The 27,282-nt window shown below is 36.7% G+C and overlaps 1 protein-coding gene across 3 annotated transcripts in view; it reads left to right on the top strand.

Moving 5' to 3' along the window:
• Window positions 1–27,282, top strand: part of LOC107047989 (sialin) — a 78,165-nt gene that overhangs the window by 7,960 nt on the left and 42,923 nt on the right. For 2 of the 3 annotated variants that reach the window (XM_015270932.1, XM_015270929.1), the window contains exon 3: window positions 17,712–17,863. The exons of the other annotated variant lie outside the window; for it this stretch is intronic. The gene's annotated coding sequence lies outside the window, so the exon portion shown is untranslated. The remainder of the gene's footprint in view (window positions 1–17,711; window positions 17,864–27,282) is intronic. 3 annotated transcript variants of the gene reach the window in all.

Genomic DNA, 27,282 nt, shown 5'->3' with positions numbered 1-27,282 from the left:
AACAAACGGTCGAGAAAGTACACAAGTTTTATCTAGAGAATAGTCGTGTCATGCCAGGGATGAAAGATAAAGTATCCGTCGAAATCAATGGAGAGAAGAAAGTAGAGCAAAAGCAAATGATACTCGAAAATCTGAAACACCTTCATAGGAAGTACAAAAATACTCATCCAGAGGCTTTGGTTGGTTTCAGTAAGTTCGCTGAGCTGAGACCAAAACAATGTATACTGGCGGGAGCAAATGGCGCTCACGTCGTGTGTGTTTGCACGTATCATCAAAATTGCAATTTAATACTCGAAGCCATCAACATTGCCACTCTAACTAAAGATTCCCCCTGCCCACTCAAGGATTACAAAGATTGTCTAGCACAACTGATGTGTACAAATCCAACCCCGGCCTGTTATCTGGATGAATGTAACGACTGCCCTGGGGTGAAACCCTTCTCATGTGAATTGAAGAAGCTCCTTTCTGATTCTGTTGTCGAAACTGTCCAATTTCGCGTGTGGCAAACTACTGACAGGTGTACCTTGCAGACACAAACGCTTGCGATGGATGACTTCGTCGATCTTCTTGTCGAACGATTAAAAGTATTAAAACCCCATCACTTCATCGCTAAAGAACAATCAGCTTGTGTTAAAGTTCGAAAAGAGAATTTGAATAACGGCGAAGTACTAGTGCACTGTGATTTCTCAGAAAATTATGCCTTTGTGGCTCAAGATGATGCTCAGTTCTTCTACTATAACAATGACCAATGTACAGTCCATCCCGTTGTTTACTACTATCGCGAAGGAAACAAGATCCAGAATCGGAGTTTAGTTGTTTTGTCAGATAGTACTACTCACGATACCGCAGCTGTTTACTTGGTACAGAAAATTCTAATACAACATGTGAAGAATAACTGCAAAGATGTCGAGAGAATCATCTATGTCACCGATGGAGCTGCACAGCATTACAAGAATCGTTACCAAATGGCTAATCTTCTGCATCACAAGACTGATTTTAGAATAGATGCAGAGGCCCATTTCCATGCAACCGCACACGGTAAAAGAGCTTGTGACGGTGTGGGTGCTGCTTTCAAAAGAGAAGTGAGACGTAGTAGCTTGCAAATTGTCCATGGTGAACCCATCCTGACGCCAGATGCTTTGTTTCGATGGTCAAAAGAGAATTTCAAAGGAATTGATGTGTTTTTTTTCACCAAGGACGAACATGAGAATATAAAAACTGAATTGAGGGAAAGATTTGATAGTGCCAAAGCTATTCCAGCCATTCAAAAACACCATTGTTTCATTCCAAAACCGGGAGAGCAATTGTTAATGAAACGATATTCGGCTGCGGAAAACCAAGAAGTTTTTCCGAAACGAAAACAAACAACAACAAAACGGGAAGCACTGAGAAAACAGTAATAGTGATGAATAGATGTATATTAAATCAGTGCAATTGGGCAAGTGGTAGTTGGAGACGGTAAATAATAGCCTGTTATTGTAAAAATGTAAAAAGGTCGTTACAGTAAAATAAAACTTGTTTTTCCATGTTTCGCACTTCTTTGGATGAGTACTTTATCTTTCGAAAGAGGTTTATAATGTTGTTGATAGTCCCTCCCATCTAGCAGAAGGGAAAACTGTCGATTGAAAGGTGAAAGAAGCAAAAAAAAAAGTTGAAAAGAAGAAAATGAGAAAAGGAGAAAAAATAAGAAAATTGCGAAGAAATCATATTTTTCTGGTGTACTGCTTGTCTTTTCCATGATGGCTTTCCTTTTCATCGTTATGAGTAAAAAATATTGATTGACACGTTTGTTTCTTTGGATAGCTCTCATAGATAGCGAAAAAACTCAAAAATTTCAGAGCAAATTTTTTTCCCGACGCATTGTTTCTCGTTTCTATCGTGATGAATCTCTTTCCTAACTCATATTCATCAAAGGTATGGATTGAAATATCAATTTCTTAATAGAGACGAGGCAGCTCCCCCAGAAAGCGGAAAAACGCGAAAATTTAGGAAACCAAAATTTTCTCCGGTGCACTGGTTGTCTCTCCCATGTTGGCGTTTTTTTTTTATATCATATGTGGACATCCTCTATCAGAAAAAAAAATCCAGTCGAATACCGGATGGCCCTGGAGCCGAAAAAAAATAAAAACGTAAAAATTCATCGAAAAATAGATGTAGAACCTTCTTCACGCCTATGGAGTATTTTTTCCCTGAAAGTATGAGCGAAAATAAAATCATTTTATGAAAATGACATTTTCATGTACTTTGGGGAAGGATTTTGAAAGTGTGTTTCAGTGATATTTGTGGGCTATGAGAAAAAAGGTTGTATGAACCTAATCTAGGAATCGAAAAATCTGGACGATTTGGGCTCTCTAGAATATTTTTCGTTCAATGTTTTTCGATTTCATTATCAACTCAAAGCGATAATGAATTTTTAGTATCAAATAAATATTTATTTCGTTCAAAAAAAAAGTATTTTATTCAAATTTAGAAATTTTCGGAATGTAAGGAAACTTCATTTGGTATAAATAAAGAATTTATTTGGATCAAATAAAGATATATGAATTGTAAAAAAAAATTTTTTTAATATAAAGAAAACTTTGAATAAAATTTTTTATTTAGTTAAAAAAAAACTTCATTTGGTACTGTTTAAATAAATTATTTTTCTGGGTGAACGTTCAGAAATATATTTTGAAGCATGTCTCGTCCCGGTGATAATTCCACAGAAAAATTAGTGTGAATGAATCTTTTGATTGACTTGGGAAATTGAAACTTCTTTTTAAAACTAGGAACGAAATGTACACAGAGAAAGCAAAGTTTTAGTTTCCAGAAAATTATCGCTTATTGTGCACTTGCTCACTTCTATAACGGAAAAATCCATTTTTTTTCCACTGAAATATAATGATCTAGGTTGTTTCCAGACAATTATCCTATGTTGAAGCACACTGTTAAAAATGTTTTGCTGAATTTTCCGGAAAAAAGAGGTTGAACTCGTTTTAAGGTGAAAAAGTCAATGGAATTTCAAATTTCTCTGAAAATTCCGGTAAGGCCCCAATTCTTTAGTGGCAGGAAGATGGAAATTCTACAATTTACATAGATTTTCAAGTGAAAATGAATATTCACTGTCAAATTCTCCTGAATTTGCAGGGCATTCCATTAAAATTCTTGGAATTCCAGGAATTTTCGAAAAAATTCCCTGAAATTTCTGAGGAATCTGGAATTTCCGGAGAGATTTTTCTGATTTTCTTGATTTTTCATCAATTTTCCAGGAATAATTAAACTGAACTTTCCAGTTCCCACAGATTTTTCCATGAAATTATGAATTTTCAATGGGAAAATTCTTTGAAATTTCAGTAGACATGTTACTTGTTAAATCTTTCCAAGATCTTTAACGGAAATTTCAGGGGAAAATTTTAACAGTGCACATCAATTTAATCGTTCTCCGCCGTGGAATTTTCATTCACTGGAAAACATTTTTATTTATTTCAAAATATTCCCCAGGCGAGGGATTACTGTTCTGCCGTAGGACCAGCGGAAAAATTCACTCGTCTCACGTTGACAGGGACGACGTTGGTGTATTCATCTGGTTGAGGGGGTTTTGTGGGTACGAAGCACCGATGACAGCATCCATCGCGGCATTGTCATGAGGTCTACGAGAGAAACAGGGAATGGAGATTGCGGGTAGAGGCATCGTACAGCAAAGAGGGATGGTGGATGAAGAGAAAAGGCTTGCCTTGGCGGGTAGGGAGAGGGGTGGCACACAATTTGTCAAGGTCCTGACACTAAGCCGCTAACTTTACCGTGTAGCATCATAGCTCATCTTATGAAGAGGCACTGTTCAACTGAGGCTTCTTGTCACCGGTGTTGACGTAGTCCAAGTGTTGCTTATGGCAAATTTCTTTCTTCTAAAGGAACAATCAAGTATGAGATGAGTTCCCCATATCTTCTCGATCTTCGCAAATTAAAAAAATTCGACAGGGTTGTTGGTCGCACGGTCCGCTCGCTCCCATTGCGAGTGGGTTGGAGTGGGTATGACCCATCACGTGTCGAACCAATAACTTCCCGACCAATTGTCTTCATTCATTACACGGAGAAAATTATTTCGTGAATTTCACCAAGTAGTTGGTGCACTGATGGAATGATTTATTTATTGCGAATGAGATTCGTTAACTATTAACGAATGGTAGAGTTGAATATGACCAAATAAATATTCGTTAATACTTAACGAATGGTTCACTTGAAAGGTGAAAGTCGAGTCAAACAAGATTGCTCAAATATGTATTCGTTAACTATTAACGAATGAACATTTGGTGAGACTAAATAGACCCTAGCCTTCAACCAAATCGATTTGTTAACAATAACTCATCATGTCTATCAGCGTGAAATTTAACAACTATTTAATTAAAATTTATAAAAAGATTTCTCAATTTTACTCGATAACCATTTATTAAATTTTCAATGAACGTTCGTCGATTTATTTGATGGATCAAATTTAACAAGGAATTGTAGATTATTGCGAAAATATCTTCTAGAGGAGACATTGATCGATTGTCAAGATATAAATGATTGCGGGATTGTTTCCAAATATATATACAGGGTGACGTCAGCACCTTGTTTACACATTTTAGACAAATATAGAATAGAAAATCGGGAATTCAATGGTACAAAAATGACTAAATTCCGATAATGGACTTTTAAATGGCAAACATTAGAATTTTTCAATACTTCAGCCAATTACATTGTGATTGGCTACCGCCGTGATTGGAAATTATGACGCAGTTACCAATGGGACTTGATATGATAGTTAATATCGCTCTTCATGTTGATAAAATTATCAGTTCATGGCTGCAATGACTATTGCTCACCGTCGCACATAATGGTGCACTAACTATCGCGCATAATGTCGCTAAAATCATCGCGGTAAATATCGCCATAATTGTCGTACTATCGCCCTTTTCTATCATGGCAGCATGGCGAGAGTCTACCATGATGTTATTGGCTAAATCATTGAAAAATTCTAACGCTCACTATTCAAAAATTTATTATCGTAATTTCATAATTCTTATGTCATTGAATTACTGATTATCCATTCCATATTTCCTCACAATTTGTAAACAAGATACTGACATCACCCTGTATGTACCCTCACCATCTAGTTTAGTAGTCAAAATTGATTGAATGAAATTGAAAAATCTGTTCTGGATTTTAATTAATTAGTTGTTAAATTTCACCAATTAGCGGTTGAAATTCACCAAATAATTTTCTCCGTGTAGAATTGGACTTTTCTATACAACTTATTCTGTTGAGATATTTTACATTGAATTCCTCGGCTCAAATTTTCTAAGTTTTTTTCTTTGATTTTCTTAATGAAAAAAACAGAAAAATAGAATGAAAAAAAAATAATGAAAAAAATTGATCTATGTTGAAAAACCTTTGAAGTTTCAAGTTTCAAAATTTCATGTTCGAAGTACTCCGAAACGGCTGCGATGATTTTGCTAGAATTTCACTCCAATCTTAATCATACAAAGTTGCATCAATTATGATGACAAGAAATCAATCTCATCGTTTCCCTGAGAGGAATCATCAAATTTGTAAAAAAAAATCATTTTTAGACATTTTGCATAAGTTTTATTGCAAAATCTGGAAAACCGCAGAGACGATGTTGTTCAGAATCTAATCAGTTCTAAGTTACATGAAAATACATCGATTGGGTGAAAAAAAAATCCATCGCATCATTTGTTGGAGAGAAATCGTAGCACAAAATTGGATCATGAAACGTGAAGAAATCATGAAACACAATCCACAATCAATTTTCGGAGTGATTGCAATAGCTTCCTCCTCTCGGGTCGAAAAGTTAATAAGTAATAACCAGGGTCCGGGACTTCGTGCTCCTAAATCCGCGGAGGGTGCCGTACATGAAAAATAATGGAAAAGTAATTGGAACCAAACAAACGAATGAAATGTAAAAAAATTTAGGGGTTGCATTGGAGTGAAAAATTGAGGTTCTTTCGAATCATGGGCCACATGTAGGATAGGAAGATGATAGAATTATGTGGATTTAAAGGGATTTCACCATGAAGGGGAGGGACAGGCTTTAAGAATGACTATTCTCTTGCCTTCTTCTATTCATTTTAAAAGATCATCTGGCAACATTTTTTCTTCTTAGGAAAATGTGCAATTTCCCCCCGAAGATGTTGCGATATGTGTGCTTCAGGGAATTTCCCTAGATTTTCCCCAGGACATAATTTTGTCCAGGATTTCTACACAGGATTACGTCCAGGAAATTTCACAGGATTTTTCCCAGCTAATCTTACTGTATTTCTTCCAGAAAATTTCCCAGGATTCTCTCCAGGAAGTTCTTCAGGATTTCGTCCAGGAAATTTTACAGGATTTTCCCCAGGTAATTTTACAGGATTTTCCCCAGGTAGTTTTCCAGAATTTTCACCAGGAAGTTTGACAGGATTTCTCCCAGGTAGGTTGACAAGATTTTCCCCAGGTAGTTTTCAAGGATTTTTCCCAGGTAGTTTTACTGGATTGCCTTCAGGAAATTTCCCAGGATTCTCTCCAAGAAGTTCTCCAGGATTTCCACCCGGAAATTTTACAGGATTTTCCTTAGGTAGTTTTACAGGATTTTCCCCAGTTAGTTTTACAGGATTTTCCCCAGGTAGTTTTACAGAATTTTCACCAGGAAGTTTTCCAGGATTTTCCCCAGGTAGTTTTACTGGATTGCCTCCAGGAAATTTCCCAGAATTCTCTCCAGGAAGTTCTCCAGGATTTCCACCAGCAAATTTTACAGGATTTTCACCAGGAAGTTTGACAGGATTTCTCCCAGAAAATCCTGTGAAATTTTCTAGTGGAAATCCTGTAAAACTTCCTGGAGAGAATACTGAAAAATTTCCTGGAGGAAATCCAGTAAAACTACCTGGGGGAGATCCTATCAACCTACCTGGGAGAAATCCTGTACAACTACCTGGAAAAAATCCAATTAAACTAACTGGGGCAAATCCTATAAAACTACCTGGGAAAAATCTTATCGAACTACCTGGGGGAATCATGTAAAACTACTTGGGGAAAATCATGAAAAACTATCTGGGGAAAATCCTGTAAAACTACCTGGGAGAAATCCTGGAAAACTACCTGGGAAAAATCATGTAAAATTTCCTAGTGGAAATCCTGGAGAACTTCCTCGAGAGCTTCCTGGAGAGAATCCTGGGAAATTTCCTGGAGGCAATCCAGTAAAACTACATAGGAAAAATCCTTTAAAACTGTCCGGGGAAAATCCTGTAAAACTAGCTGGGGAAAATCCTGTGAAAATTTCCTAGAGGCAATCCAGTAAAACTACCTGGGGAAAATCCTGGAAAACCACCTGGGGAAAATCCTGGAGAACTTCCTGGAGAGAATCCTGGAAAATTTCCTGGAGGCAATCCAGTAAAACTACCTGAGAAAAATCCTTTAAAACTACCTGGGGAAAATCCTTTAAAACTACCAGGGGAAAATCCCGCAAAATTTCCTGGAGAGAATCCTGGGAAATTTCCTGGAGGAAATATAGTAAAACTACCTGAGGAAAATCCTGTGAAATTTCCTGAACCAAATTCTGTGTAGAAATCCTGGACAAAATTACACACAGAAAAACCTAAACGTAAATTAGGTTTACGAAATCGTCTTCTACGATTGAAGTTGAAGCGTAAATTATGCTCAAAGTCGTCGGAAATTACAATTACGTAAACCTAATTTACGACTTCACAATCGTAAATTACGCTCAAAATCGTCGTAAATTACGATTACATAAACGTAATTTACGACTTCGCAATCGTAAATTACGATGATTTTATTTTGTTGTTTATATTTAATGGAAGAACCGATAAAAAGTGTCATAAGAAAAAGCGCTAAATCTTGAGAGTTTCATTGGCTACTAAGCCAATCCGATGCTTCTATCAAACAAAGGTTTCTAGACAAATGTTTCGAGCCTGTCATTACAACAGGGAAAAGAAAAGTTTTATTAATTCAGAACATGGCCAATTCTAAAGAGTTTCTCTCGATTATTCCTACTCGTATACGTGAAATTATCCTCGTGGCAATATGTGAAATAAATGGGACTCACTATGACACTACAATGACGGTAGTGATTGATCTCGATGAGAATGATCCAATTTTCGGGGAAATTGAACTCATAATCATTGATCCCCACAATCCAACTCGATTATATTTTTTAGGAAAAAAGTTCTATGTCAATTACTTTTGTAACCGTTACCATGCTTACCAAGGAACCAGATTACACGAATGGTTTTTCATCCCACCAGATAAATTGATATCATTTTATCCTTCTCATATCCGCAGTCTGTCTAATGAAAAATTGTATGTGAGCCATCGTCATCTCTTATAATCTTTATATTATTACATGTTAAAAATAATAATTTAATTCTTGTCACCTCAGAAATGTATAAAAAATTTAATTAAAATTTCGACACTTGATAGAAAGAGAATTATAATTTTTTTCATCAGTTTCCACGATAAATTTTTACTATTAGAAGTAGTCAATTTCAATCATGATCTAATGTGAAAAAAAGCATAAAAATCATAACATACGTTTATTAAGATGATAATTTACGATTTGTTAAACGTAAAATACGCTTTGTTTAGGCGTAATTTACGTTTTGATAAATATAAAATACGCTTTATTTAGACGTAATGTACGTTTTTATTTTGATCGTAAAATACGCTTTTTTAAGGCGTAAATTACGTTTTGATAAGCGTAATTTACGTTTAGGTTTTTCTGTGTGTATGTCCTGGGGAAAATGTAGGGAAATTCCCTGAAGCACACATATCGCAACATCTTCGGGGGGAAATTCCGGATTTTTCTAAGCAAAAAAAAATGTTGCCAGATGATCTTTTAAAATGAATAGAAGAAGGCAAGAGAATAGTCATTCTTAAAGCTTGTCCCTCCCCTTCATGGTGAAATCCCTTTAAAACTACATAATTCTATCATCTTCCTATCCTACACGTGGCCCATGATTCGAAAGATCCTCAATTTTTCACTCCAATGCAACCTCCAAATTTTTTGACATTTCATTCCTTTGTTTGGTTCGAATTACTTTTCCATTGTTTTTCATGTACGGCATCCCCCGCGGATTTAGGAGCACGAAGTCCCGGACCCTGGAATAACTATTAAAAATGATTCAAACTTTCATCTGAAGATGATAAATTTTTTGAAGTTATTCATTACACACATATTATTTATTTTATTTCGCCGAGGTAACGCTTTTTCCCAGAGTAAAGAGTTTTAGTGAAAATATAAGAAAATCCAGAAGAAATAGTCGCGAGAGAAAACTTTACCGTTCACGAAAGAAAATGCCGCCAGAGCGTTATGAAAATTTACGGATTTTAAATGCTTGCAAACGAGCAAGATATTAGAAGGAGTTTTTTGCGGGAGTAAGAACTTCACTCGCCTTATCTCTCTTTACGGTCGAGTACCACGAGAAGTGGGGTAACCGCTGGTATATTAATCGTACATGGAGGGAAAAAAATAATAAAGGATGAAACAAATTTTGCAGGGAATCATAAAAGTAAATTAAGATAAGTCTCATCCCATTTTCGTTCATTCATTTTTTCTCGATAGGGACTTCGGAATAATTGGAGTCGATTTTTGTAATTAAAAGTACGGTGAAATGATGAGGCAATTTACATCTTGACAAGTGGAATAACTCACAGATCAATTTATAGAGTATACAAACGCAAATTAAAGCAGAACCTGGAGGGAAGAGACTCGGAGTAAAGCTATTTCCTTCCGTTTGGTTTGTGGCCCACAAGTGACGCGATGGGGTGCAGTCTGCATCGGGAAAGTTGGCGTAACTTTGTGCTTCGGTTGTTTAGATTGAGCAGGAAATGGTCCCATACCTCGCGTCACTACGTTGTTGGCAAGTTGGCACAGACCTACAATGCCTTCCGCTTATATTTCAACAATTAAAATTAATTTCAAATGCTTCATGCAATTTTGCATTTGGTGGGAGAACAACTAAATATTTGGGGGTGAACCGTCATTATTGTCTATAAAAGATGAAACTCATTTCCATAGAAAAATGGCGCAATGGGTTTACTTGTCTGCAGCGAAGTAGATTTTGGATGCTGGGAGATGGGCATGGGTTGAATAACTTGACTCTATTCCGTGCCACTTGATTCCCTGATAACTCAGCAAATAGTCGGAATGTTCCGAGTTCCAATGAACGCTCATGTTGCCTGTGTATGCATCCAATAACCGCAGGCCAGTTGCCAAACTCTGCTCAGTCTCAATAATTTCTAACAGTTGCCCACATTGGTGAAACCCTCTCAGTGGGTAACAACCAGTTTCCGTTTTTCTGTTACATATTTATTTTAAATAATTAGAGCATTATTTATGGCGTCCTTTTTTCAGTTGCATGGAAAATCACCAATATCAAGATAAGAAGTCTGCACCGTAAACGGGGTTCAAATTATGCTGCTGGATAAAATTTGTCGCGAAGAGTAAAAGAAATTCATAAGAATTGAAGCATATTTCCATCAACATTGGATAAGTCCCCACGTATATTTCAGTAAAAGTTTCTAAGCGGGAGAGTAATATCAGAGAAAGCCCGACATCTTACATGAATTCCATGAAATTGTAACGTCCAAAAATAATTCTTCATCATTTTATTGGGAATTCATCATCGTTCTAAATATTATTGAATCCAGTATTGAGAAATGACCGACTTTCCGTCGTCATTTCCCAATCTTACTTCGTCCACATACATTTTCCACCCGTAAACTCAACAGAATTGAGACCAGTTAGCATAGCCCATGCTGTTGCTACCTGATCAGCAAAAATTCAAGCGTTGCACCACACAATTTAAGGGGTTAACGCTCATTTCCACAATCAAAATCAAAAACCAAGCCAGTCGTTTATTGCTCTTCGTCCCGAGTGGTCGAGTCTTAAAGGGGGCTTCTCTCCCTTTAGGAGAAATCCAAATTTCTTAGTGATCGCGAAATTATTGAACTACTGGTGGAAAATGTTCACAAAATCGATCTACCTTCGCGTTTCTTCCCATATAGTAATTCGCTTAAGTTGATACTATGCGTGGTAACCTATCGAATTAATAGTAGATAGCTATCGGGCGTGTTTGCGTAGGGATACTGCATCCTTAAATCGAGAATAGTGTCTTTTCTTGCATATAAGGGACCTTCAATATTTTATTTCGCCTTTCATACCGGCCCATTAATTTATTTCTCTTCAATTCTACACAAACCTCTTATTATTTATCCAAGAGTGAAAGAAGGTAGACTAATTGAAAGTAACGCCACATGGTTTCGTTGCCGGTGATGAAATCGTTAGTTTACCGATGAATTCATATATTAATTTAAGCAACGAACATTTTTCCATATAATTGTAAAATCTTAATCAATTACTATAAACCGAATAATCAATGCAAAGTCATTAGATACTAATGTTGCTAAAATTGCGACAGTAAAAGTTATAGTTCTAATAAAATTATAACCTTCTAAATCTGAAAACGTGTAAACATCTAAATACTCAATTGGTTAGAACTTTGAAGCCGATTAAATACATATAATAAATTGAATCAATCTTTTGATTCTAAATAAAACTTCAATTTATTTTTACGCCTGAACAGGACTGCATAGCGTCGTCCTCATAATAAAAACTAAAAGAGATGAAAGATAATCCTTCAGATTATTCTTTTATTGATAATTCTCAGATTATGTTTCGAGAGTATTAAAATTAAAATGTGAAAGTTGTCCTTCGACGCTGACAACATCTCCGGACATAACAAAATATTACTAGTTTCACGAAATTTGACTGCTGTCACGGAACTGAAGACTCTGATTCAGGGAAATTTTACTTTTCATACGAAAATTTTTCGCTAAATTAGCAGTTAATTTGTATCGCATTGACACCAGATTTTATCCAGTGTTGGGAGGTTGAAGCTATTTATTATACGGGACGGAATCAACATAATTTGATAACTATTCTGAGGACTCTATCACTGAAATTCTGAGACGAAACTCTCAAGATTCAGCATTTTATTCGGGTTTTCAGGATCATCTGGAAATTGGCGTCGAAACCGCTTGATTTTAGCATTTTACGTTCGTTAAATTTTACACCCACGAGTTCCTAAAACCTGAAATTACATTTTCTTTCTGTAATCTCAAACCTACTCTTCATAATCTACTTGTATTCTTTAAAAGTATTTCTGGGTCTAAATCCCATGCGAGGCATCGATTTTCTCACAAATTTGATGATAACAGAATTGTAATTTTGACTGTCATGTCACAGACAATTCAATCAAGCCTTTTTAGTAAGTTTTCTAACTAAATTTTGAGCAAGATGATGAATGCAATATGAAAGCTCTCCAAATTCAATTTTGTCCAAGTGTATTATAACACATCTCCAATTAGTATTTCTTCTTGAAGCCTAGATATTCACAATTTATATTAGAGTTCTCAAGTGCTAGTACTGAAAAATATACAAACTTCATATCAATACGAGAGAGTTTCATATCGAGATGAGAAAAATTCATGTGTTACACAATAAAATTTCCAGCACAAGCACTAGAATTTTTCCAAAGAATTTCTCTCCGTTCATCGGGAAAATACCGTCAGGGGCCAGGTCGCCGGACGGGACCCCCTCGCCGAATACAGAGCGCTCTTGCGGCATAATTTCGCATTCATATATTATTCACAATCATCAACGTCCATGTTTTATTTCTTGTCTGAATGTCAATTAAATTCTCTGCAAATTACCATACCAACTGATATTTTGTGAATTTTTAATAATATCAAAAGTTAATCTACATGACAGGCTGTGTCGTTGGCCGGTCTGTTTGAGTGTTGTGTAACGGGCAAAGGTTAAATTTCATCGACACTGTGTAAGATTGAAAAGCAAAATGTAAGTATAAAATTGTTTTCAATTAGTTTTTAGTAGTTGAGGAGTAACATTAGGAGAGAACGAAAGAGGGAAGGAGGAATAAAAAATTAATTTAATCAGTGAAAAGTCTGATTCAGTTACTGGGATCACCGAATTTGAAGTTGCAGCAGTTACCGGACGTCTATTTTCCCACTCACATAACCTAAATCTTCGTTTCTCTTTAATTCCTCGATTCCCATTTAAAATGTTTTTTCTCTCTCCAATTCCTTTCCAATCGCTGATGAAAAACATTAAAAGAATATAATAACCATGAAAATATGAAATAAATCAATTGTTGTTCATTTGTTTTAGGAGTAAACCTAAGAAAAAAAGTGATTATACCAATGACGATTTGAAGAAGGTTTTGGCGGCTTTAGGAGGAGGAATGTCCCTGGCAGTAGCGAGCAAAAATTTCCATATTCCCAAGTCCACCTTGTTCGACAAGAAAACTGGAAAATCGAAGCCTGTCATAAGTAGGCATGGCCCTGAGAGTGTACTAGGTGACGAGAGAACAACGAAAAAGAAGAGAGGGAACGTAAGAAGAAAGAAAGACTCGAAAAACGTGAATTGAAAGATAGGGCAAAAGAAGCTGCTAAGTTGGTCCGGTCGTTGAAGAAGGAGAAAATCTTGACAGAGAAACAGAGGAAACAAGAATCTGTCAATTCTAAAAAGAAGAGTCCTACTGTTGTCATCAAAAACACAGCTATCAAAAGAAAGCGACTTGAGAGGGCGATCAAGGGCCAAAAAGCAAGTGTGGCAAGAGAAATAAAAAAAGAATGTTTATCTGATGATTCTGTTGAAGCGGAGAAAGATGCTCACAGCCCTCCAGCAAAAGTTTCAGCAAAAGGACCATAATCAAAGAATTAAAGAAAGTATCTTTATGTACTGTTATCTTATTTTCGACTTTTAATAGGTTTTTATGACAAGTTGAATGATAATAAACAAGAATTTAATACCTTTCTAAGATAAATTCCCGATCTTTCCTTCAATTAATCCCCTCCAATACACTGTATCCGCCGACTGGGTCCACCATATACGGGAACTCGCTCATGGCGGTTTTGAGCGTCCGCGAACTGGGATATGGGATATATTTGCTATTTCTTCCAATATTTATGGGATTTCTTTATATAGAAAATAATAATGAACGTCTATCCATAGAAAAAAGGATCAGGGATCACACTTGACCCTTCAAACTGCTAATTTTAGAAAAAAACGATTTATTATACGTCTTTCACTNTTGTCCGGCGACCTGGCCCCTGATGGTATACAATGAATTTAATAACTTAAAATTAAATTTTTCGCGATTTCAAGGTAACGAATTTTTTCAATTATCACAATAGGCAGGTCACTGTAATGTGCAATATCTCAAAAATCCTATTTAATAAAAAAAAACCCTCTCCATTAATCACCCGCAATATTCACTCCGATATTTATTCTCATCTCACCAGAATCGAAAATTATTTATGAAATTAATTACTTCCCCCGAGGTGCGAAGCGGAAAATAAAAAAAGTAATCACCGTGGAAATCGTTGTCACGTCATTTATAATGTCTGGCTGATGCATGCGCACGTCAGTTACCCCCAGGAGGCGAATGAGACTCGGAAAAATAACAGAAAAAAAAATAAAGCAGGATGGGGAAAAAAACAATATTTGAAACGATGAAACAGACGAGTGGAAAAGCGTCGTCTCGACGTTCACGTAGTGCACATGTACACATTTTCGTATAGACTTTTTTTTCGAGACAATTCGCGGTAAGGGAAGGGGTTAGAATTCCAACGCAAAATCCAGCTTTGTCCTGACAAAAAGTCTCCGCTCAGCGAAAAACGGTGCATTTTAAAGCAAAAAGGGAAAAGAGTAATAAAACGGAAACGGAAAAATATGATGCAAAATAATAGATACTGGAAACATTTGTAAAATGATGTCTGAGTTGTTGAAGAGCGATGAGCGTCCTCAACTCCGCAATTTTCTTCAGCCTCTTGTACGATTCATTATTCCCCCGGCTTTATTCACTCTGTCGCGTCGTTTCTCTCGTCTGCACTAACGAAGTTTTCCGCAATGACTTTCGACGACTGTTCAGCCGCTGTTTCAGTTCGATTTAATCGAAATTATTATTTTTCAATGGGTATCAGTGCTTTATCAAGATTAATGGATTCAAAATGCATTTACCGTGGAGGCACTATTACCCAAACGTGTAAGAATTTTTCAGTAATAAAACGCATTTTTCTCATTATTCAAATGTAGAATCGCCAAAAAAATTAATTGTTTGTAAAACTCAATATTACTCATGTCAAAAAAAAAAATTTGATGTAAAATTTATGCACCTGTGAGTAATAGTAAAAGAAAATTGACGAGTCGATCGAAACGTCAGTACCCGAACGGTTAAATAGCTCTTGAATCAGTACCCGAACGACCAAAGATGCTAAACCCGAACGGTGCAGTTTCTTGTGCTCGTATACCACGTTAAATGATTCTTCTAACGTGTCGAGTTAATTAAAGTCTTTATTCAATTAATTATATATACAATTGCTATATTTTTCTCATAAAGAGTCGTCTTTGATATTTGGTAGAGTCTGTTTTCATCAGAGCTGCCAGTGCCTTCTTCAACTCCTCTGCACTATAATTTTGCTCCTTTCTCTTTTTTAATTTTCTTCTGTGATAGATCAATCATTAAACAATAAATTCAATTTTCGGAACAATATTTTGATGAAGAAAAGGATGATAAAGTGCGGAATTCGACTGTAATGGTTAGGTGGGTGAGGTGTTGCTCCGGCGGACATCCAAGCTAAGCAGCGTTGAGCTGGGTTAGTACTTGGATGGGTGACCCCTTAGGAACACCTCACTCGCACAAAAATTGCGGGCGGTAGGTACGGTGTAGCGACCTAGTGTCTCCATCTAGTCAGTGTGACAGATGGATATATTAGGGCACTGCACAATCGGCCGGCTGTGCGACTGGGGTTTTACATGGTTTCCCGTGCAGTCCTAGCTCGAATGGGGCACAGCTAAGAGTAAGACGGCCATGATACCGCAGGTAACAATGAGAGGAAAAAGTAAGGAGGGGAGGCAGGCTAGAGAAGGGGTTTCAAATCGAAAATTACTTCGATAAAACCAATGAAATAGAAAAAAAAACATGATAAGGTGCGGGAAAATTTGTTTGACAGGTGAGGTTAAATGGATCGTTCGAGTATATAGCGACATTCGCGTTTTCAATGCGTCAGTATCCGGATACCAATTTTACTACGATTTTATGAGTTTCTTTCCCTATTTTTGGATTTCAATCACTTAATCGACCCTATTCTTCACGGTAAATAATGATTTTATTTAGTTTTTACCCATATTTGCCATTTGACACACGCTACACCGACCAGCATCTCTGACCAACTCGGTTAAGAGATGGCGCCTGAAGGTATTGTGTCACTGCGGTCCGTCACAAAATTGAAATTATAAAAAGATTCCATTTTAAATCTGAAAAAATGAGCTTGGGTCGAATAGACTATAGTTTTCTGTTCCTACCATAATTTAATTCCGGGTAAAAAAGGGAGGAAAACGGTATAAAAATTAAAAAATAAGTCATAATTAGTATTATGCGTTTGGGTACTCCTACTTGAACGGTAAAGCCTGTATAGCGAATATCTATTATTTGAAAATCATTGATCCTGTAATTTTTGTGCGATTTTTTCCTCTTTCCTTCACGGAAAAACATAAATCGGTAAAAGTCTTGCGATCGCAAGGAATTTCCCGAAGATTCCAAAAAGCTTCATTGTTCTTCGTGCATGAAAAATGGGGATCTTCGGGAAACTCCTTGCGATCGCAAGACTTTTACCGATTTATTTTTCTCCGTGTTTACAGTCCTCCCCGTTTTTTCTTTCTCTCCCGTCGATTCCTTGCAAACTTGAAGAGGTGGAAAATTGAAAATCATATCACTGGAGAATCTACGAAATACTCGGTGAGAAAATCTCCATCACGACCCATTTGGCTCGGGTACTCGGATGGATAGAGGAATACAAGTTTTTAAGGGTGAAAAGTTTTTTTCTTTACAACTTACGAAGTTGAAGAGCAAAGTGGGTCATCGTGGTCAGTTTTCCAGCAGAAATTTTCCTGGCTATCAGATGAACCCACTTTGAACCTTCTATCTCCTCCAACTTTTGAAATATTTTTCGGAAACTTACATTATACACTTAATTTACCACTCCTTCATTCATTCAAATGAAAAAGGGGAAAATTATTTTCATCATCTTCATAACCGAAGTGTCCAAGGAATTGTTTTCACCCCCTGCCTCTCGCTGGGCCTTTCGTCCAACACTTTTGACAACTTCAATTCATAAAACAAGAGTAAAACTTGGAATCAACACAACTGTTCTCGCCTTTTCGCGGTTGGGAAGTGAGACCTCACCCGGTAGCACTTTTTTTTTCCTGTTTCCCTTCCTACCACGGTTAAACTGCCCGCAGGGTGGAAAATCCTAGTGCGGATAATGGAAATGTCGCTGCGACGCCAGCCAGAGTAAGGTTGAAACAAGAAGAGTCCGTACGATTCACCATCTCTGTTATTTTCTCTCGGTTTCCTCTCATGCGACAACACGGACACCCGACGAATATATGTATATACATAGTTGCCAGGAAAAAAAAATAGAGAAGAACGATCTCTGCATTATGCGTAATACCTTGTGCCGTTTGCGAAAAGGACAAACAAAGAGGTTGAAAAATATATGCGTGTATTTTTTTAGCCATTGTTCTGGGGTTTTTTGTGTCTGCCTCTTCGTCTTGCGTTTCAACTCACAACATTTCTTGTCTCTTATACTTCCAGGAGTTTTTTCGCTGAGCATATACTTGAGGGGGATAAGAGATACGTGAACACGGGAGTTTGTTTATTCTTCAGTGCCATACCGTCAATGGAATAGAAAAATCCGTACAGGAGCATATTTTGGCTGTCTCAATCGCTGATCTTTGTCGTTTGCAGTAAGTGAATTCAGGAAGTAGCTGAGCTTGTAAATAACTCGTTGAATTTATCTTATTTGAATTTTTTCGCTACGACTCTACTGTAAGAACAAGTCTGGATGCATTGATTTACGAAATTTATGTTAGTTTTTTCGAATCTTGAAGATTGTGATGTCAGCGTTTTATTCTTGATATTTCAAGCGAAAACGCAAACGAAAATTTCTTCATTGACGAATCAGTTAATTTCTTGAATATTCAAGTAATCCTCGATTTTCAGGTCCAGACGGCCCTGAAAATCCTTGCAAATTTAAAAAATTTAGGTAATAACTTTTCTGAATTTTCAATCTATTGAAAATTGAACTGTATGTGATGTTTAATTTTCACAATGAGTTTGAAAATTCAAGCTTTCATTGAAAAATCAATGATTATTTAACATGAAAAACCCATTATTCTTAAATTTTCAAGATGAATGAGAAATTGAGTGAACGTTTTCATTTGGAATTGAATTCAACCTCACAACATTCAACATTCAGATGATGCTGTGATTGAAATTTCAAGAAATTTCTAACAGTGCAAGAATCTGCAATTATGCATTTTCTATTGTGGATCGCAGTTCGAGAAGCTTTAGTGGATCTTCCAATTTTATCTATGATGGTAATATTTTCGGAGAGAGGATAATAGAATAAAACGCTTCCATTATATTCCTCCTATAACTGCCGACCATATCTAGTGGTTAGTAACGTTTGTGATCCTCGACGAACCTTGAATTCTAATCATCGTGTAGCATATTAGATTTTTAGTAATTTCGACAAAAATTCTAAAAAAAAAAATGCAATCAGTCTAGTAGAGATTCTGATATTTTAACTAAAACATTCATCACAAGTATTATAATGTTCACCCGAGTTATCTCATTTTCCAGTGAGATTTCTGGAAGTTCCAATAAGAAATATCAATACTACAACTCCCTCATTATAACCTCAGTGAAATCTCTATAAAAATCGTGGCGAATATTCCTTATGCGACGGAACACACAGCGAAATCAAAGTACTTAAAGGGAGAGAAGAACTGAACTTGTCCCAAATCCAGTGAGAAACTGGCGTCTGTTGAAAGTCATCCTCGACTCCTCGATCTGCCGATGTCGCACATCCCGCGCGCTCGTTATCGCCGATAAAACGTCAAAAGTATCAGTAATAAAACTATCAGACGTTAACGGGAGGCAAATAAGGGTGGAATAGATGAGGAGAAATAATACTGAGAGATTGAAAGAGAACAGGTATCTCCAGGATACCTCATTGGTGTCTCGTTGAAATATAATAACGTACCATTAGATTCTAATGTGTTTGCAGCCGCGCTTCGGTGTGATACGAACCCGATACAACCTAATTACCCCGTTAGGGTGCGCGTGCGTGTAAGTGAAAGAGAGAGAGAGAGAGAGAGAGAGAGAGAGAGAGAGAGAGAGAGAGAGAGAGAGAGAGAGCGAGAGAGAGAGAGAGAGAGAGAGAGAGAGAGAGAGAGAGAGAGAGAGAGAGAGAGAGAGAGAGAGAGAGAGAGAGAGTGAGAGAGAGAGAGNGGTGCGCGTGCGTGTAAGTGAAAGAGAGAGAGAGAGAGAGAGAGAGAGAGAGAGAGAGAGAGAGAGAGAGAGAGTGTGAGTGCGCGAGGGGGGGGGGCGAGGAGAGGAGCAGATAGAGCCGCGTGAACACCACGCCTATTATTTTCAACCTGATAGCGTCGACGCCGTAATTATACATCCATCCTGGCTTTTGATGCGGCTTTAATCTAGTTCTAACCCGAGCAAAACCCCCTACCAGGGCTTTCGGTGCAGCGGTTTGATCCGTGAGGCTTCAATGGAGCTAGTGCGGATCGCGGGACGAACGTCATCGGCCGGGCAGCTTCCATCAGCTCACCAATCGGAGTTAACGCCATTAATCGAGTAAATTTTCAATCCATTAAACTGCTGATTTCCTTTAAAACTATGAATTTTCATATCATAGAAGTTAATTGTTCATTGAAAGGAATAATTGCCAAATTGATTCATAGTCATCAATGATAGTTCCTCAATTAATTACATCAATTTCCAAAGTCCCCCTACTTATTGGAAAACGATTGCAATTAACACGATTAATCGGGTGAATTTTCACTATTTGGAAATGCTTCATTTCTTGGAACAAAATTTTTATCATGACAGTTTGATGTTTTTGAAAAAAAATTAGGAATAAATCCGTTCATAAAAATAATGACACCACACACCACCATTGCCCAATTAATTTCAATAAATTATTCAACAATCTTGTTTGTTCTTTCAAAGAGATAATTGCCAAATTGATTCATAGTCATCAGTGATGGTTTCTCAATTCATTACATCAATTTCCAAAGTCCCCCTACTTATTGGAAAATGCTTGCAATTAACGCCATTAATCGGGTGAATTTTCACTGTATAGAAATTTCATTTCTATTTCTAATGATAGAAATTTCTTGGAACAAAATTTCTATCATGACGGTTTGATGTTTTTTAAAAAAAATTAGGAATAAATCCGTTTATAAAAATAATGACACCACACACCACCATAGCCCAATTAATTTCAATAAATTATTCAACGCCTCTCGATCTTTAAGAATGTTTGGAAAGGGAGAATGATTCATGACAATTTCTTCAGCCCACTTAAGAATTTTTTACTTCTTTCTCATCTCTCTGTATTAGCATCTCTTTATATTAAGAATGATTATGGGAGATATTCAAAATTAAATGTTGAAATGTAATTTCAGAAGCCCCTATGTCATATGTTCATAATAGTCCTCATTTGGTGGTCCAACTCTTCCACCAGTCGCGGTGGATTTGTTTTCGACTGCGGATGAGAATTCACGGGTGGCGATGGGCGGAGGAAGGAAAGAACCAATGAAAACAGAAAAAAAAGTAACCGAACGTCGATGGGTTTCGATGAGCCGGAACGGCCACAAATCTTGGCTTAACGAGTGCACTCGAGTGTGGATATTGCCACGGTTATATGTGAAAATGTTTCGTATACTGGAAAAAGAGTGCCGAGGCGTGTTCGACAGGTGGCAGATACAATGTTCGATCTGCTTTGAGAATTAGTGGGTTCATGAAGCTCAAAGTAACCAGAGAGGAATCGGAATCAGATTTTAAGGTGATTGTTGATTAATTAAATTGATTTCCTGGGTTGTACCGATCGTAAAGGTTGCCGATAGTATTTTGCACTATTGTCCGCATGTATGACTGAGTCTTAGTACTAATGAAGTACAATATTCAACATTTTTCAGCAACTAGGTTGTAGGTACTACAAAGGGGTCATGTCAACGGCCATCACTTGGTCACACATGACAGACAATATGAAAGTTAATAATTTAAAGTCATTTAATGTGATAATTTGAAATTATTTCGATTCATAATGTGGAGTTACTGATATACAGAGGAAAAAGTGTCTAGTGACGGAAAACAATTTACGGATCCTAAGAAATTCAAGGTACTACCCGGAGAGAATTAAATAGTAAATATTTTCTGTTCTCGAACTCAGAACATTCAGAAGGGATAAAATTTCGGAATGATTGAATATTAATTCAATATTCGTTGACTCAAGGTGTCAGGTAATTTATAATACCTTGATGTACAAAGGATTTATGAACATGAGTAGATTCATTTTAGAACAGGAAAAATCAATTCAAGAGCAATGATGTTCTTCATTACAGAACACCGAGTTCTTGCTTCAAGAACCGAGGTTCTCATTTCAGGAACTCAAAAGTTCAGGATTCCGAAATCAAAATTACCTTAGAACAAAAGAAAATTCTTTACATCAAGTAGAATTATAATAGATTTTAGTAAAATAGGACTGAGACTTTTCTAGGATTTTGAGGCAAATTTTTCTCGAGCAAGTGAAAATTTGCTTTCCGTCCGGGCGGGCGCAAAGTTACATTTCCCTCCCGCTTCGCGGGAGGGAACTTTGACTTTGTGCCTACGCCGAGACGGAAAATCGCGTTCTAACCACGGGAAGTAAAATAAAGGACCCTCAGCCGCGTGCTTACCAACCTCGCCTTCGGCTCGGCTGGTAATTGCACTGGCGGCTGAGGATCCTTTATTTTCCCTCCCTAGGTTAGAAATATACTATTATTACCCGGATTTTTAGCTTGCTCGATACCACTAGTTTTTTTTACCGGAAACTTGGAACTTTTTGTTCGGTGTAAATATTGGCAAATAATTGAAGAATAAAATTGGCACGTGAAAGATGGAAGGATTTCCATTGAAATGAAAATTTATTATATTCCTTCACTCATTGAAAAATAGCTTCTAATTATATCGACACGCGCATGGGCATTCAAAAAAGTTTATTAAAATAAATAGAACCGTAGAAAATGAAATCCGTTAGTACAAATAAAGCAAGGGAAAAGAGTGATAATGAAATAAAAATAACATCAACTTCAGAGAAGATGTTCAAAGGGAGAAGAAACAAATGCATCTCTGATGAAATGCATTCTAAAGGGGAAAATAGACTTCATAACAATATTTTCAGACCTATTATTTAATCAACAATGTAGGCAGAAAAAAGAAACTAATAAATATTTAATGCTTTTCTGTATTACCGTGAAGTCACCGAACCTGTAAGAATTTTCCAGTCATGAAAGTTGTATTCAGATGTAAAATTGCCAAAAAATAATTCTTTGGAAACCTCAATATTATTCACGGAGAAAAAAATCAATTTGCTATAAAATTCATGTACCTCTGAAAAATAGTAACAGAAAATTGTCGAGTCGGTCGGAACGTCAGTACCCGAATGGTCAAATTGGCTTTTGAATCAGTACTCAAACGACCAAAAGTCCTAAACCCGAACGGTGCAGTTTTTTGTGCTTGTATACTACGTTAAATGATTCTCCTATTGTGTCGAGTTTATTAGTCTTTATTCAATTAGTTATATCCACAATTGCTATATTTCTCTCCTAAAGGGTCATCTTTGGTATTTGGTAGTCTGATCACTGTTCCTATGTTTTGCCCAGTTTTCAGTTAGCAGTGCCTTCTCCAACTCCTCTACACTGGAATTTTGCTCCTTTCTCGTTTTTAAATTTCACCTATGATAGATCAATCATTAAATAATAAATTGAATCTTCGGAACAATATTTTGTTGAAGAAAAGGATGATAAGATACGGCAAATCTGTTTGACAGGTGAAGTTATATGAATCGTTCAAGTACAGTGATGTTCGAGTTTTCAATACGTCAGTACCTGAAAACCAATTTTTCAACGATTTCGTGAGTTTCTTTCCCTATTTTTGGATTTCAATCTCTTAATCGACCCCTTTCTTCACTCGGTTAAGAGATGGCGCCTCAAAGTGTCGTGTCAGTGCAGTCCGTCACAAAATTGAAATTATAAAAAGATTCCTATTTTACATCTGAAAAATTGAGCTTGCGTCGAGCAGATTATAATTTTCTACCATACTTTAATTGAGAGTAAAAAAAAGTGAGGGAAGCCATAAAAATTTAGAAGTAAGTCATAATTAGTAGTATGCGTTCGGGTACTTATAGTCGTTCGGGTACTCCTACCTTGACGGTACAACTAATTAAAATTATCTCGGAAAAAGAAATCCAAAATAATCATAAAACATTGCTTCTGAGTAGGGTAACCAGACCAATAGATGGACACCGACCAAAAGATCGACGGTCTCAACTTCTTTTTAGTATTCTATCAATAATATAATAGAAATCGTATTGCAAATTCCATTTTTTGATAATAATACTAATGTTTAATAATACGATGATTTTTTTATGTTTTATCGATGAACATTTTGAAGGTAAAAAAAAAATTCTCGCGAGGTAGAGTGTTGGCCCCCCACTGGCGCCGTGAATAGTTGGACAACAGTCGCACAGTTTTGACGGGAAAATGTGAAAAAACAGTCATCAGGACAAATAAACACCGTATGTTTTCGATAGTTATGATCGGAAAGGATGATTCTTCATTTTTAAACATGCAAAAGAATGAATTTCTATGAATAACTATTAAATATAACCATCCATCTATTGGTAATCCACCTATCACCACCACCATCTTCTGTTCGAGGCGTCTATCTATTGGGTTTTGGGCTGTATTCCAATTTTTCGGCATTTTATCATTTATTCCTTTATTGTTTCGACTTCAAATAATTATTTTTCCATAATTCATATATTTTTTTAGGTATAGAACCCATCTTTGGCGCGATTAGGTGATTTATCTATTTTTTATCTCTCGACGAACCTTAAATTCCCCTTAACCCTCTATCTATTGGTCTGGTTACCCTATCATATTTTCCGTCGACCACACTATTATTCTTCACACCTGAACGGTCTCCCCTCCTCGACCAATGCTTGATGTCAGTGAGAGAGCACGTGGGTAGTGGGTTTAACACCTGTACAGTAGCACGTGAGCCTGCGCACCTGGTGTAATGGTTCATAGACGCGGTACCCCCCTGTTGGATAGCAGCGGAAAAAGATAGCTAACCGCGTCCGATAGTTTACCCCTGTCCACCAGGTTGATGTATGAAGACTGGCCCACACCACGGACGCCCATGCACTCCATAAATTTCAAAGCCTTATACGGGGTACACGTTAATTTTGTTAACGTACTGCTGTTTTTGGTAACATCCAATCAAATGATGTGTAATTCTTCCCCCAAATGAATTTGTGTAATTATTTTGACAACTTTTATCAAAGTCTCCGAATATTTTTTGTTAATCAGTGTCGTAATCGAATTTTTACAAATTTTAACCTCGGAATATTGGATTCCTGTATCGTGTGTTTTCCAATTGAGTAGAACCATCTTTTTTATTGGGTATGTGAATATGACTCACCCCTTTTTTGTTCAAATAAAACACATTTGCTTCTTTAGAAAATTAAAGAAAAGTTACTGAAAGTATGCTCCGTCTGCAGCTACAACCTTCGCCCATCTTTCAGGTAATTTACGTATTCCTTGCCTGAAGAAATCCTGGTCTTTTGAGCTGATCCACTTATCAAGCCAAATTTTGATACTTTCGTATGAAGTGAACCGTTCTCCCGTAAGATCTGACTGCAGTGTTCGGAATAAGTGGTAATCCGAAGGAGTTATGTCTGGTGAATATGGCGGGTGGAGTGGCACTTCCCAGTCCTGTCCATCTAAATATCTTTTCACAACTTGGGCGGTATGCGGTTTGGCATTGTCATGTTGAAGAATTAATTTACTGTGCCTATTCACCCATTCTGGTCGTTTTTCTTCTATGGCTCGCTTCAAACACATTAGTTGTCGTCGGTAAACTTCTCCATTAATAGTTTGAGAGGGTTCGAGCAACTCATAATATACAACACCTCTCTGATCCCACCAAATGCAGAGCATAACCTTGGCACTGTGAATATTTCTTTTTGGCGTTTAGGATTCTCATAATATATCCATTTTTCATCTCCTGTGACTATTCGATGCAAAAATCCTTTTCTTTGCTGTCTTTGAAGTAGCATTTCACAAATTGTTTTTCGACGTTCCATGTCTCTTTCTTTCAATTCATATGGAACCCAATTACCAACTTTTTGAACCATTCCCATTGCTTTTAAACGCTTTGCAACAGTTGATCGTTGAACATTTAATGCTGCAGCAAATTCTGATTGAGTTTGGCAAGAATCCTCTGCCAATAATGCCTCCAATTCAGCATCTTCAAATTTTTTTGGTGGTTTTCCATGTTCTCTGGCCTCAGAGCCAAAATCATTATTTTGAAATCGTCGAAACCATTTCTTGCAAGTTGTATTAGATGGAGCATGCTCACCGTGAATCTCCACAAGCAAACGATGAGTTTCCGCTACACTTTTCTTTGCAATATAATAGTGTAATAACACTTACCGCAAATGATGTTTACTTGGAACAAAAACCGACATTGTCACGGAGGTAAAAACACTCGTTGCTTACATTTCAACCAAATGTCACGTAGTGCGTTTGACAGCTGACATAAAGTACTATCGAATACAAGTGTTGCCATTTATTAGTGCACGTAAGCAATACTAAAAACGACATCTGTTGGGAAAGGGCGGAGTCATATTTACACACCTAATAATAGTGTAATAACACTTTCCGCAAATGATGTTTACTTAGAATGAAAACCGATATTGTCACGGAGGTAAAAACACTTGTTGCTTACATTTCAACCGAATGTCAGGTAGTACGTCTGACAGCTGACATAAAGTACTATCGAATACAAGTGTTGCCATTTATTAGTGCACGTAAGCAATACTAAAAACGACATCTGTTGGGAAAGGGCGGAATTATATATTAATGGACGAAATATCATAGGAATTGTTATTAGAAATTCTTGCGAAATGAAAATTCATTTTTGTTACTAACATTTTGACAAATATTTTTATGAGCCATCAGTATTGATTTTATACATATCCGCAAATTTATTCAGTTCTTCATATAACTCGCTCAATATAGCGAGATAATATATAATATATAGTCAATTCCAAATTCTTGACAAATGTTTTTAGCAATTTACGCCAAATAATTATATTTTCTTTTTAGAAAATATTTTTTTTAAAGATTGAAAAGACGTATATACAGTAAAAAAAAATCGAAGTGTTTGAAGTGTCTTGGTAACTCAGTCGTAGAGTACTCGTCCGGATAGTGTAAGGTCGTGGGTTCCGATACTCACCCGAGTCAAAACCCGAACACTTGAATTTTTTCCTTTAATACATGTATTTTGGATCTTTAAAAAGAATTAAATTACACTCTGCAGAAGAAAACATTCACCATCAGCATTCTTCCTCTCGTTTCCTTAAATTGAGGAATGTGTTAATAATGGTTGATAAAACCTGAATTAAATAGCCTTCCAATAATGAAACAATAATTATCCATCCTCTAAGTTTATCAGTAAAATTAATATCTCTGGTACCCTAGTAGAAATTGATCGAAATTCTGCTACACTGAGCCAAAGTGCCTATATCGAAAACATTGAATATCGCGCCGCAACTCACGCGGCGACGTTTTTACGTCATGAAATTTCTACTTGTGTGTGAATCTAACCCAATCTTATCTTATTCAATTTAATTGAGGAAACACGTATTTGACATGTATCATTTTCTTTTTTACATCCTTCATCACGTATGAATTGAATCAACTTCTCCCCTCAATGAAAACTCACACGTTAGCAACCTGGAGAGATTTTAAATGCTAAAGAGAAATACTGAATCCATTCCATCTGAATATTCTCCCCTGAAGAGTCACGATTAGAACTGTCGATTCAATATAATGAGTAGATCGCCATTTTGAGTTAGAAAATGATGGAACTAACCGCAAGCGAGACGGAGAAATTCGATGCAGACCACAATAGTATATTTCGTCACTAGGCCGAAAGAAACTTTTCTGGCGAATATGAGTTTGCAGCCCGAGCCGAAGGCGAGGGCTGCAATCATATGAGCTAGAAATGTTTTTTTTGGCCATATGACGAACAG

The sequence above is a fragment of the Diachasma alloeum genome, unplaced genomic scaffold (assembly GCF_001412515.2).
Source record: "Diachasma alloeum isolate Michigan unplaced genomic scaffold, Dall2.0 Dall_scaffold_00184, whole genome shotgun sequence".
Classification (NCBI taxonomy): Eukaryota; Metazoa; Arthropoda; class Insecta; order Hymenoptera; family Braconidae; genus Diachasma; species Diachasma alloeum.
This window is presented reverse-complemented; position numbering and strand designations above follow the sequence as displayed.